The sequence below is a fragment of the Budorcas taxicolor genome, chromosome 3 (genome assembly GCF_023091745.1).
Source record: "Budorcas taxicolor isolate Tak-1 chromosome 3, Takin1.1, whole genome shotgun sequence".
Lineage (NCBI taxonomy): Eukaryota > Metazoa > Chordata > Mammalia > Artiodactyla > Bovidae > Budorcas > Budorcas taxicolor.
This window is the reverse complement of record NC_068912.1, coordinates 86,029,788-86,043,567: the sequence shown is the minus strand read 5'-3', so window position 1 is coordinate 86,043,567 and position 13,780 is coordinate 86,029,788. Positions and strand designations below refer to the sequence as shown.

Sequence of the window (13,780 nt, the reverse complement as noted above, 5' to 3'; positions counted from 1 at the left end):
AGTCCTCGTCTAAGGAAGGACACAGAGGGAGGCAGATCACAACTGTGAATTTTATGATGTGCTTTATAGTTTCCAAGCAATTTAAAGCCCTTTATTTCCTCTGATCTTTGCATTAGTTTTTCCTTTAGAGAAGAAATCATTGTCCACCTTATACTTCCCAGATGAAAATGAAATCACTCACAACATAACTGATTAGCCCAGGGCCCCACTGGAGACGGTAAAGCTGGGGTTTGGATCCGGTTTCCTCTGAGTCCGGTTCCTGTGAACTGTCCTAGAGGCACTGAATGCTGCTCCCTCACTTCTGAGCATGTGCTCTGTCTTGGGGGGAACAGGCCCACTGTCCTTGCTTTCCTTCCCCTCCTCCTCTCGACAATTTCAGGCCCGAGGAATAGCACAGAGGCGGTAGCTGACTGGGGAGCTGGTCAGGCTTGCTCTCAACTTTAGGCTCAGCTTCTCATTCTCTGGAGGCCTGAAGGTAAAATTTTGCAGAAGTGAAGTAAAGAAAATAAACAACTCAGTTCTGGCCAATTGTTCTCCAAGGCACATCCGCTTCCCTGAAAGACAAAAGTAGGACATGAGTTACCTGCTCAGGTGGTGACTGTCTCGCAAGGACTGAAATCCTGTACCACGTCTTAAAAAACCTGAGCAAAGTGAGAGCCTGATAGGCCCTGGCCTTTATGTAGCTGGCTTATTTCATGGCAACCACCTTGTAAACCTAAGCCCAGTTAAGTGAATCTACAATCACACAGCTCAGTGCTTTCAGGGGTCAGGATGGTAAGGCACAGTGTGTACGTGCAGGCTGTGGACAGAACAACAGAGGGGCTGGGTTGACCTACAAATGGCATCTAACCTAAAGTCTATCAAAAATCCATTTGGAAATGATGATGGAGAAAGCAGACAAAAAGCAAAATTCTGTTTTAATATTTTTCAATCATTAAAAAAAAAACTGTTGAGAAGTATAAGAAAATGAACATCAGATCAAGGCTTCTCAAGTATGAGGCAGCTTCTTGATACGTCACATTTCCCTCCATTGGGACTGGGAATCTCCCTGCCAGGGCTCCCCGTGCAGGGCCGACCCCATCTCTGCCAACCTCAGCACCATCTCTTCCAGGCTCCCCCAGCCCCTCCCTGCATGATGCCCTCCTCCCCACTTGGGCTACAACACCTTACTCGGGTCTCCATTATCTCTCTTGTGGTTGTTTTAATAACTTACTTTCTCACTAATTAATATATGTTCACTGCAAAAATGAAAAACAAATGTCTGAGAAGTATAAAGATACAAATGATGTTGGTAATCCCATAATCCAGACAAAACCCTTGTTTTTGTAAATGTGTTACATTCTAATTGTGTTAGGGAGCACACTAGATTAGAACTTCATACATATCCAGTGAGGACCTACTGTATAGCTCACGGAAGTATACCAATATTTTGTAGTAACTTGTAAGGGGAAAAAAAACTAAAACAACAAAAAAGGTGTGGTGTGTGTATATACATATATGTTATATATATACACACACACACATATATATATTTATAAATATTTATGTATAATTGAATCACTTTGCTCTACTACTGAAAGTTAACACAATATTGTAAATCAACTCTACTTTACAAAAAAAATTTTTTTTTAAAAAAGAGTCTTAGTCTGTTTTCTGCCAATTCCTTAGGTACATGACCTTGGACAAGAAACAGCTTTCTCTAAATTCTAATTTCTTTACATTGGGAAAAGAAATACTGATTTCTTTCCTTCGAACTGTTAATAACTGGATTGCTGTACTTATTAAACAAAATAATTTCCTGGAAAATAAAATCTGTAATTAGAAGGGTGTGTTACAACTCTCACAACAACAACAAAAACAAAAACTTAAGGAGAATAATTAGAACACTTAAAACAGCTAAAACTTTGTACTATAATAGGAAAACTGAAGCTCTTGTAGGCAGGAAGACTAGAAGGTTTTCTTACATCTCATTTCTGCTTTGAGATTAGAAAGTGACTTGCTCAATGTGAGCAAAGGTGGCACAGAACGGGAGAGGAGAGACACAGAAGATCTAATCGAATGAGTTCAGATACACTCAGGACAGTGTCCTACAGCAGGAAAGCCTGGGCTCTGGATCATGCCTAAGTTAAGCTAAGCATGGGGTCAAATTCCAGACCCTTCCTCTCTGTGCCTCTGTGGCATGATCAGCAAAATGATACTGTCACAGAAAATTAATCTGTATTTAATTTAACGTAATGATAAGAAAACTACTATGAATTTCAGAATGTCAACTCAGTGTAGCATTTAGTTTTTGTTTTAGGAGACACTGTTAGGAAGAGGCACGGGCATTCGTATTGCACAAACCTGAACAACACTCAGTTCTAAGACTGCCCCCATGACTTTTATGAGTGTATATTCCATAGCTGACCCTGCTAAACTTCAGTTACCTTCCTTATACCCAAAGTGGTGATTCAAATTTGAACCTTGGGAGGTTACAGGAGAACAAATGGTTCATGAGAGTTGCATGGTATTTTTGTCTACTGAATCATTTTTCATATCCTCGGGACTGAATACTTTACACATAACAGATGCTCAGGAAACATTTATAGAATTAAGGATTTGGGAAATCATTTGAAATGATCTCAACAAAATACATAACTCATTATCTGGTACATATGAAGAATTTAGTTATTCATTTCACAGTTATGAGTTAAAACATTTAGACCTTTGGAACTTTTGGAACTGGCTGCCTTGGAAACATGAGTTTCCCTGCATTCTCTTTCATACATTTCAGGTTGTGCACCATGTGAATGATGTAACTATATTTGTAAAGAGTTATTAGAATTTAAAAAGGCAAAATTTAAAAAGACCTCTTCAGAAAGATCTTAAAGAGTAGAATCTCATCTACTTAAGTCCATGGCACCAAGTCCCTTGTGATGCCCATAATGACAGACAAGCAGCTCCTTTACTGGCACCTCCCCCATCCCTTTCATAGTAATTCACTTTACATTTTTGTGAGTGGGAGGCCCTAAAAAGATCTTGGAACTCTTAAAACTCTACTCAGATGGCAAGGTTCCAACCTTCTTTGTGGGTAACAGGAGGAGGCTAAGCTTCTGTCCCCAGTGTTGGCAGGGACAGAACAATGTGAAGCTGAAATCTCCATCAGAGTCAAGCCAGGGCTTAGGAAGTAACAGCATGAGTCCCAGGGATGCTCAGCCTAGGGAATCTTGAGGTGCAACCACAGCAAGAGTGAGTCAAGCTGGGCAGGGCTATCCGGAGATGTTCCAACTAAAGCAAAGCATCACAAGGAAAAGAGTAGGCAAGGGCAGAGAGAGGAGTCCTGGGTTCCCACACACCTATTTCTTGCTACTCACTGATTGAGAAAGGCAGAAAGGATTCCCTTTTCTTAAACTGTCCATTTTCCAGAAAATGCTCTGGATTGAATGTGTCGGGGGTGGCCCACTCTGCGGGGTCCCTGTGCAGTGCAGTCAGGTTGGTCAGGACCATGGATCCCTGGAGAAGGCAGAAGAGACTCAGCCAAGACTTGACCCATGCAACATACATGTACAGATGGGTGGCAGTCCTCTGGCACTCCCACACCTGGGCTGACAGCACCCTGAACTCCCTCAGCCTCACCAACCCACTACCTTCTGAGCCCAATCCCTAGCACCATTTTTTTTTGCCATGGGACAGCTTACACTGATGGACTGGGATTGTCTGCTGGGAATTTACCAGGGAAGTGTGACTGCTCTTAGTGCAGAATGGATCTCTGCAGGGACTTGTCAGTGTAGAACTTGGGAGGGAACACATATGCATCAATGAACACATATGAAACATATATGAATAATGTGACAGTGGGCAGGCAGTTCTAGACCAAAACTGAACCAGCTGCTTATTCAAGTGGTAACTATGGCAGTTTGTCCAACATGAAAAGTGTCTCATTTGCCTACATTTCTCACATTCTCTTCCCTCCATTATCTAGTAAATTCCACAGAAAGTTAAATAATAGAATAAGGTTATCAAGTGGAAGAAACCACTATCCTTCCTGGTATGCAGCAAGAAACTCAGGAGTCTTCCTGAATGCCTCCCTTTCCCTCATTCTGCCTTCATCCAGTCCTTCACTGGGCTGGTCAACTTTACTTGAGTTTTCTTTTGATTCTATCACCTCCATTTTAGGTCCATCACTGCCTGGTCCAAGTGACTACCTTGGTTTCCCACATTCCTACCTTAGTCCTAACTACATCCATATCCTTTCTTTCCCCTTCAGCTGGACACATTGAAAGCTGAGTTAGCTTTGGACATGATTTAATTACGTCACTCCTATCCACCCACCATATTTGGACCTCAATAGATACCCCTCAATGGCTTCCATCTCTCTTAGATTATAGGCACATCACCTGCCACTCTGAGTCACCATCCTTCTTTCATGCTTACTACATCAAGTCTCTTTCAGTTTCTCTGTCATTTGTTCCCAATATTTTCCAGGCCTCTTCGTATGGCAACCTCTGGGCATCCTCATGCCAATGAGTATCTGCTGGAGCTGCCGCTCTAAGTGTCTTTGTCCCTGCTGTGAGCTGTGCTGCCCCTGCCTCTGCAGGTGACCCTCCAGTACTAGCAGTAGGCCTGGTCCAGTCTCTTGAGGTCACTGTTTTATTTGCCTGTGTGCTGGTGTGCACACAGTCCACAGTCTTAGCTACATTCTCTGGGGGTTCCTCCTCCTGTTACCAGACCCCTAGGCTGGGATGCCTGCCTTGCAGCTCAGGATTTTCACTACTGTGGCAGAACTTCTGTAGTATAATTGTTTTCCAGTTGGCAGGTTGCCCACCTGGCAAGTAGGCTTCCCTGGTGGCTCAGACCATAAAGAATCTACCTGCAATGTGAGAGACCTGGGTTTGATCCCTGGATTGGAAAGATCTCCTGGAGGAGGGCATGGGAGCCCACTCCAGTATTCTTGCCTAGAGAATCCCCATGGACAGAAGTGCCTGGCGGGTTACAGTCCTTGGGGTCACAAAGAGTGGACATGACTGAGCAATTAAGCACAGCAACTGGTGTGTATGGGAGCTGAGTTTGTTGCAGTTCCACCCCTCCTGATATCTTGTGGGGGCTTCTTCTTTGTCTTTGGATTTAGTGTATCTTTAAAAAAATTTGTTTATTTTTAATTTAAGGATAATTGCTTTACAACATTGTGTTGGGTTTCTGCCATACCTCAACATGTATCAGCTATAGTACACATACGTCCCTGCCCTCTTGATCCTCCCTCCCACCCCATCCTACCCCTCTGTGTTTTTATAGAGCACCAGTTTGAGCTCCCTGAGTCATAGGGAAAATTCCCACTGGCTATCTATTTAGGGTGTCTTTTTTTATATATAAATCTATTTATTTTAATTGGAGGCTAATTACTTTAAAATATTGTAGTGGTTTTGCCATAGAGTGACATGAATCTGCCACGGGTGTACATGTGTTCCCCATCCTGAACCCACCTCCCCCTTGCCTCCCCATCCCATCCCTCTGGGTCATCCCAATGCACCAGCCCTGAGCACCCTGTCTCATGTATCAAACCTGGACTGGTGATTTGTTTCACATATGATATTATACATGTTTCAATGCCATTCTCCCAAATCATCCCATCCTCACCCTCTCCCACAGAGTGCAAAAGACTGTTCTATATATCTGTGTTTCTTTTGCTGTTTCGCATATAAGGTTATAGTTACCATCTTTCTAAATTGCATATATATGTGTTAGTATACTGTATTGGTGTTTTTCTTTCTGGCTTACTTCACTCTGTATAATAGGCTCCTGAGTCATCCACCTCATTAGAACTGATTCAAATGTATTCTTTTTAATGGCTGAGTAATATTCCATTGTGTATATGTACCACAGCTTTCTTATCCAAACACATGAAAAGATGTTCAACATCACTCATTATCAGGGAAATGCAAATTGAAACCACAATGAGGTACCATTTCATGCCAGTCAGAATGGCTGCTATCCAAAAGTCTACAGGCAATAAATGCTCGAGACGGTGTGGAGAAAAGGGAACCCTCTTACACTGTTGGTGGGAATGCAAACTAGTACAGTCACTATGGAGAACAGTGCGGAGATTCCTTAAAAAACTGGAATTAGGATATCTTTTTTGACAAGTTTTAGCAGTTTTGTTAATGGTTATTCAGCAGATCCCTGGAGAAGGAAATGGCAATCCACTCCAGTAATCTTGCCTAGAAAATCCCATGGACAGAAAAGCGTAGTGGGGTCCAGTCCATGGGGTCTTAAAGAGTCAGACATGACTGAGTGACTGAGCACCCAGTAGATAATTGTGATTTTTGTGTTTACATAAGAAGAGTTAAGTTGATGTCCTTCTATTTCATCATCTTGAACTAATCAACCAGGCCAGCTTTGTGGGACCTAAATCTTACACAAATTGAGGATCGCTTTTATTGTGTATCCTTGTTCAAGTACCTGGCTTTCTCAGCATCCATGACCTCATTTTCTTTTCTCTTGTTTTCAGTCAGTTTCACTTGCTAATAGAGGGGTGCATCCTGACCCTGGCAGCCAGTACTTCAGAGCTCCCATGTTAGGGCTTGTGGAGAAGCACTGCACACGACATCCTCCAGGGGGACTTCAGTTGCTACTAAAAGTCAGGGTAAGGAATCCCCACACTTCTCCATAGTGGCTGTATCAGTGTAAGATGGTTCCCTTGTCTCCACACCCTCTCCAGCATTTATTGTCTATAGACTTTTCAATGGTGGCCATTCTGACCCATGTGAGATGGTACCTCACTATGGTTTTGATTTGCATTTCTCTAAAAATGAGTGATGTTGAGCATTTTTTCATGTGTTTATTAGCCATCTGTATGTCTTCTTTGGAGAAATGTCTATTTAGTTCTTTGGCCTACTTTTTGATTGAGTTGTTTGTTTCTCTGATATTGAGCTACATGAGTTGCTTGTATATTTTGGAGATGAATTCTTTGTCAGTTGTTTCATTTGCTATTATTTTCCCCCATTCTGAAGGCTGCTTTATTAACCTTGCTTATAGTTTCTTTCATTGTGAAAAAGCTTTTACGTTTACTTAGGTCCCATTTGTTTACTTTTGTTTTTATTTCCATTACTCTGGGAAGTGAGTCATAGAGGATCTTGCTGTGATTTATGTCAGAGAGTGTTCTGCTTATGTTTTCCTCTAAGAGTTTCATAGTTTCTGGTCTTACATTTAGATCTTTAATTCATTTTGAGTTTATTTTTCTGTATGCTGTTAGAAAGTGTTCTAGTTTCATTCTTTTACAGGTGGTTGACCAGTTTTCCCAGCACCACCTGTTAAAGAGATAGTCTTTTCTCCCTTGTATATTTTTGCCTTCTCAAAGGTAAGGGATCCATGGATTTATCCCTGGGCTTTTTATTTTGTTCCATTGACCTATACTTCTGTCTTCGGCCAGTACCATACTGTCTTGATGACTGTAGCTTGGTAGTATAGGCTGAAGTCAGGAAAGTTGATTCCTCCAGTTCCATTTTGCCATATGACCCAGCAATGCCACTGCTCAGTTACACACAGAGGAAACCAGAATTGAAAGAGACACATTTACTTCAATGTTCACTGCAGCACTGTTTACAATAGATAGGACATGGAAGCTACTTAGATGTCCATTGGCAGATGAATGGATAAGAAAGTTCTGGTACTATACACAATGGACTATTACTCAGCTATAAAGAACACATTTGAGTCAGTTCTAATGAGGTGGATGGAACTGGAGCCTATTATACAAAGCAAAGTAAGTCCCAAAGAGAAACAGCAATACAGTATATGAATGCATATATGTGGAATTTAGAAAGACGGTAATGACGATCCTATATGCAAGGCAGCAAAAGAGACACAGACATAAAGAACAGATTATTGGACTCAGTGGGAAAGGTGAAGGTGGGATGATTTGAGAAAATAGCATTGAAACATGTATATTACCATATGTAAAACACATGACCAGTGCAAGTTCGATGCATGAAGCAGGACACTCAAAGCTGGTGCCCTGGGACAACCCTGAGGGATGGGGTGGGGAGGGAGGTGGGAGGGGGGCTCAGGATGGGGGGACATATGTGAACCTGTGGCTGACTCATGTTGATGTATGGCAAAAACCACCACAGTATTGTCAAGTAATTATCTTCCAATTAAAATAAAATAAAATAAAAATCAGATTTAGTTGGTTCGCTGGGTCTCACAGAATATTACATCAGAAAAAATCTGTTGGAATTAATCTTTTGAGTTAGGATAGTTCTTTGCAGTTAAATATATTGCTGTGAATATGAAAAGATCACCTGTGAAAACCTTTAGACCTCATATTTCACACACAAGACGGTCAATCAGCAAGAACATCGAAAACGCAGTTGCTGCAGGAATAGCTGAATTTACAGGCTCTGTAGGAACAGAGACCAAGGGGAGCTCACGGGAGATGCTCCTGTGTTTTTCCCTTGAGATCAACCCCAGGTTCCACACACAGAGGGACTCAGGCCAACTGCAATGCATCCCAAGAAATGGACCAAGGTGGTGAGAAAGCAGACTGTAAATGTGCAGTGTGCAGAGAGGGCACTAGGGGGCACAGCAGAGCTGTCTGCTGAGATCCTAAGAGAGCCGGGTACAGAGAGAGAGCAGAATTTCCTCGGTGAACACAAGGAATTTAACAGAGAACCACTGAGAACAATTGCAGGGAGACTCTTCTAAAGTGCAACTAAATAAATAAAATTGACAAACCATTAGCCAGACTCAGCAAGAAACAAAGGGAGAAAAATGAAATCAATGAAATTAGAAATGAAAATGGAGAGATCACAACAGACAACACAGAAATACAAAGGATCATAAGAGACTACTATCAGCAATTATATGCCAATAAAATGGACAACTTGGAAGAAATGGACAAATTCTTAGAAAAGTACAGCTTTCCAAAACTGAACCAGGAAGAAATAGAAAATCTTAACAGACCCATCACAAGCATGGAAATTGAAACAGTAATCAGAAATCTTCCAGCAAACAAAAGCCCAGATCCAGATGGCTCCACAGCTGAATTCTACCAAAAATTTAGAGAAGAGCTAACACCTATCCTACTCAAACTCTTCCAGAAAATTGCAGAGGAAGGGAAACTTCCAAACTCATCCTATGAGGCCACCATCACCCTAATACCAAAACCTGACAAAGATGCCACAAAAAAGGAAAACTACAGGCCAATATCACTAATGAACATAGATGCAAAAATCCTTAACAAAATTCTAGCAATCAGAATCCAACAACACATTAAAGAGATCATACACTATGACCTAGTGGATTTTATCCCAGGGATGCAAGGATTCTTCAATATCAGGAAATCAATCAGTGTAATACACAACATTAAAAAATTGAAAAATAAAAACCATATGATTATCTCAATAGATGCAGAGAAAGCCTTTGACAAAATTCAACATCCATTTATGATAAAAACTCTCCAGAAAGCAGGAATAGAAGGAACATACCTCAACACAATAATAAAAGCTATATATGACAAACCCACAGCAAACATCCTCAATGGTGAAAAATTGAAAGCATTTCCCCTAAAGTTAGGAATAAGACAAGGGTGCCCACTTTCACCATTACTATTCAATACAGTTTTGGAAGTTTGGGCCATAGCAACCAGAGCAGAAAAAGAAATAAAAGGAATGCAAATTGGAAAAGAAGAAGTAAAACTCTCACTGTTTGCAGATGACATGATCCTCTACATAGAAAACCCTAAAGACTCCACCAGAAAATTACTAGAGCTAATCAATGAATATAGTAAAGTTGCAGAATATAAAATCAACACACAGAAATCCCTTGCATTCCTTTACACTAATAATGAGAAAATAAAAAGAGAAATTAAGGAAACAATTCCATTCACCACTGCAATGAAAAGAATACTTGGGAATATATCTACCTAAAGAAACTAAAGACCTATATATAGAAAACTATAAAACACTGGTGAAAGAAATCAAAGAGGACACTAATAGATGGAGAAATATACCATGTTCATGGATCAAAAGAATCAATATAGTGAAAATGAGTATACTATCCAAAGCAATTTATAGATTCAATGCAATCCCTATCAAGCTACCAACGGTATTTTTCACAGAGCTAGAACAAATAATTTCACAATTTGTATGCAAATACAAAAAAACCTTGAATAGCCAAAGCAATCTTGAGAAAGAAGAACTGGAGGAATCAACCTGCCTTACTTCAGGCTCTACTACAAAGCCACAGTCATCAAGACAGTATGATACTGGCAAAAGACAGAAATATAGATCAGTGGAACAAAATAGAAAAGCCCAGAGATAAATCCACATACCTATGGACACCTTATCTTTGACAAAGGAGGCAAGAATATACAATGGATTAAAGACAATCTCTTTAACAAGTGGTGCTGGGAAAACTGGTCAACCACTTGTAAAAGAATGAAACTAGATCACTTTCTAACATCATACACAAAAATAAACTCAAAATGGATTAAAGATCTAAACGTAAGACCAGAAACTATAAAACTCCTCGAGGAGAATATAGGCAAAACACTCTCTGACATACATCACAGCAGGATCCTCTATGACCCATCTCCCAGAATACTGGAAATAAAAGCAAAAATAAACAAATGGGACCTAATTAAAATTAAAAGCTTCTGCACAACGAACGAAACTATAAGCAAGGTGCAAAGACAGCCTTCAGAATGGGAGAAAATAATAGCAAATGAAGCAACTGACAAACAACTAATCTCAAAAATATACAAGCAACTCCTACAGCTCAATTCTAGAAGAATAAACGACCCAATCAAGAAATGGGCCAAAGAACTAAATAGACATTTCTCCAAAGAAGACATACAGATGGCTAACAAACACATGAAAAGATGCTCAACATCACTCACTATCAGAGAAATGCAAATCAAAACCACAATGAGGTACCATTTCATGCCAGTCAGAATGGCTGCAATCCAAAAGTCTACAAGCAATAAATGCTGGAGAGGGTGTGGAGAAAAGGGAACCCTCTTACACTGTTGGTGGGAATGCAAGCTAGTACAGCCACTATTGAGAACAGTGTGGAGATTCCTTAAAAAACTGGAAATAGAACTGCCTTATGACCCAGCAGTCCCACTGCTGGGCATACACACCAAGGAAACCAGAATTGAAAGAGACACATGTACCCCAATGTTCATCACAGCACTGTTTATAATAGCCAAGACATGGAAGCAACCTAGATGTCCATCAGCAGATGAATGGATAAGAAAGCTGTGGTACATATACACAATGGAGTATTACTCAGCCATTAAAAAGAATACATTTGAATCAGTTCTAATGAGGTGGATGAAACTGGAGCCTCTTGTACGGAGTGAAGTAAGCTAGAAAGAAAAACACCAATACAGTATACTAATGCATATATATGGAATTTAGAAAGATGGTAATGATAACCCTGTATGCGAGACAGCATAAGAGACACAGATATATGGAACAGTCTTTTGGACTCTGTAGGAGAGGGAGAGGGTGGGATGATTTTGGAGAATGGCATTGAAACATGTATAGTATCATATATGAAATGAATCGCCAGTCCAGGTTTGATGCATGATACTGGATGCTTGGGGCTGGTGCACTGAGACGACCAAGAGGGATGGTACGGGGAGTGAGGAGGGAGGGGGGTTCAGGATGGGGAACACATGTATACCTGTGGTGGATTCATGTTGATGTATGGCAAAACCAATACAATACTGTAAAGTAATTAACCTCCAGTTAAAATAAATAAATTTAATATTTTTAAGAAATAATATAATAAAATAAAATCTATCTAATTAAAACAAATAAAGTCAAAGTAAAGCAACTCTTATAGAGAGAACATGGTGTAGACAACAACAATGAGCCTGGGACTCAGAACAAGTCTGTTTCTGGAACCCAACTCTTGTCACTTTGTAACTGAGAATTCTTAAACAAGATTAATCTCTCTCTAAGCCTGGATTTAAAATTTGTAAAATGAAGATAGCAGAATTATTCTGAGGGCTGAATCAGACATTTTGAAAGAATCTATATAGTCCCAACTGCTTTAGGAACCAAGGAAGCATTGGTTTCCTTCTCCTCTTTTCTGTTATTTAATACTACACAGGCTTGGATTTTTTTTCCTTTTTGAGGTAGTCCCATCAAGGGGCTGTAAGTTAATGCTGGAAACAATACCTGTGGGGATATTATGTTAGAAACAGCAGGACTAATGTGATTTTGGTTCAAGTGGTCCCACATGTCCCTCATAAGTCAACATTTTCTGCCCCCAGGATTAAGAAGCAGAATTTTCCAACACAAGTCTGGCAGGTCCCTATCCTGTGAGAAGCTCTCCCAAGGCAAACAAAAGGACCTCTTAGCAAAGTCTGACTGAGAATTGCTGCAGCTATATCCCCAGAGATATTCACAATCACAGAATAAGAACACTGAGCAATCTCGTAGCAAAGAAAAGCCAGTCTTCATATAAACACATTTACCTAGGAATCCCCTTCCTCCTCCAGAACACTTATTAGCATATATTTGAAGTAATCTTCTAAAGATCCCAAATGAAAGAAAAAATCTAGTATTCCATCAGCAAAAATACCTCTCCCCATGTGTTTCCCTAAGAGAAGAAAACATGTCACTTTTCAGTTGAGATTCACACCATTTAAATATATGAGCTTGGAGATCTGAGGCTGTGAGTGAGCCTCTAATTACCTTGATCAGGTGGTATCCATTCAGGGTGGTGTCCACTGTCACCTCCCTGGGCACATTCATGGGGACGATGTTTCCCATTCTCTGCACCTCGTGGATGACAGCGTTGGTGTAGGGCATGGACTCACGAGCTGCTATGCTCACCTTCTGTGATTGGCCGAGCACCCTGTCGATCTCAGCTTGGACTTTTTCTGGGAAATAAGAGGAGGTTATATTATTCTAATATCCCATAATTTTCCTTAAGCCTGGTTAAGCTAAGGAATGGGATAACCAGGATCAAAATGGCTAAAGCTATAGTGAGCTCTCCAGACTGCTCCTCAGGGCGGTAAGTGAGTGAGAAGTGGGCCCTGGTGTGAGACAAATCTGGTGCCAAACTCTTGCTTAACAACGTTTCTGCTGCGAGTTCCTGAAGTTTGTTGAGGCTTAGTTTCATCTTACTAGTGAGGATAAATCAACTTTCCTTTTAGGAACATTAAGATTTATAAGAACTGATTTACGGAAGCACTCTGACCTGGTCCAGGCACACACACTGATGTGCTCACCTTGGATTTCGGGGTACATGGCCATGAAAAGCAACCCCCAGTGCAGGGTGGTTGAAGTTGTCTCTGTTCCAGCCAAGAAGAGGTCCAGGGTGCTGTAGATGAGGTTTTCGTCATGGAAACTCGAAGTAGCATTGCCTTTATGCTAGAAAGCATAGTGATTATTGACTTTTCAGATGATTCTAATTTGCCACAGCACACAGGGAGAACAGGGAAGGAGACACCTCCTCCCCCACAGGAGAAATGACTTTCCCTTTAGCCACCCCAGGATGCAGAGACTTATTACTGCAGTATCATTATCATCCTCTGGCTCAAGTGCTGGAAGCTTTTGTTAGTTTTGGTGGACAGAAATGGGTCAATTAATTTATTTTACTACAACAATTAGGGAGAATCTATTAATATCCTGGGTTTTGTGGTAAAAAATCTGCCTGCCAATACAGGAGACACCACAGACACTGGATTGATCCCTAGGTTGGGAAGATGCCCTGGAGTAGGAAATGGTAACCTGTTCCAGTATTCTTGCCTGCAAAATACCATAGACTGTAGCCCACCATACTCCTG

The 13,780-nt window shown here is 40.8% G+C and overlaps 1 pseudogene; it reads right to left on the bottom strand.

Moving 5' to 3' along the window:
• Positions 1-375: 375 nt before the first annotated feature.
• The window catches only part of LOC128045221 (cytochrome P450 2J2-like), a 31,854-nt pseudogene continuing 18,449 nt past the window's right edge, over positions 376-13,780 (bottom strand).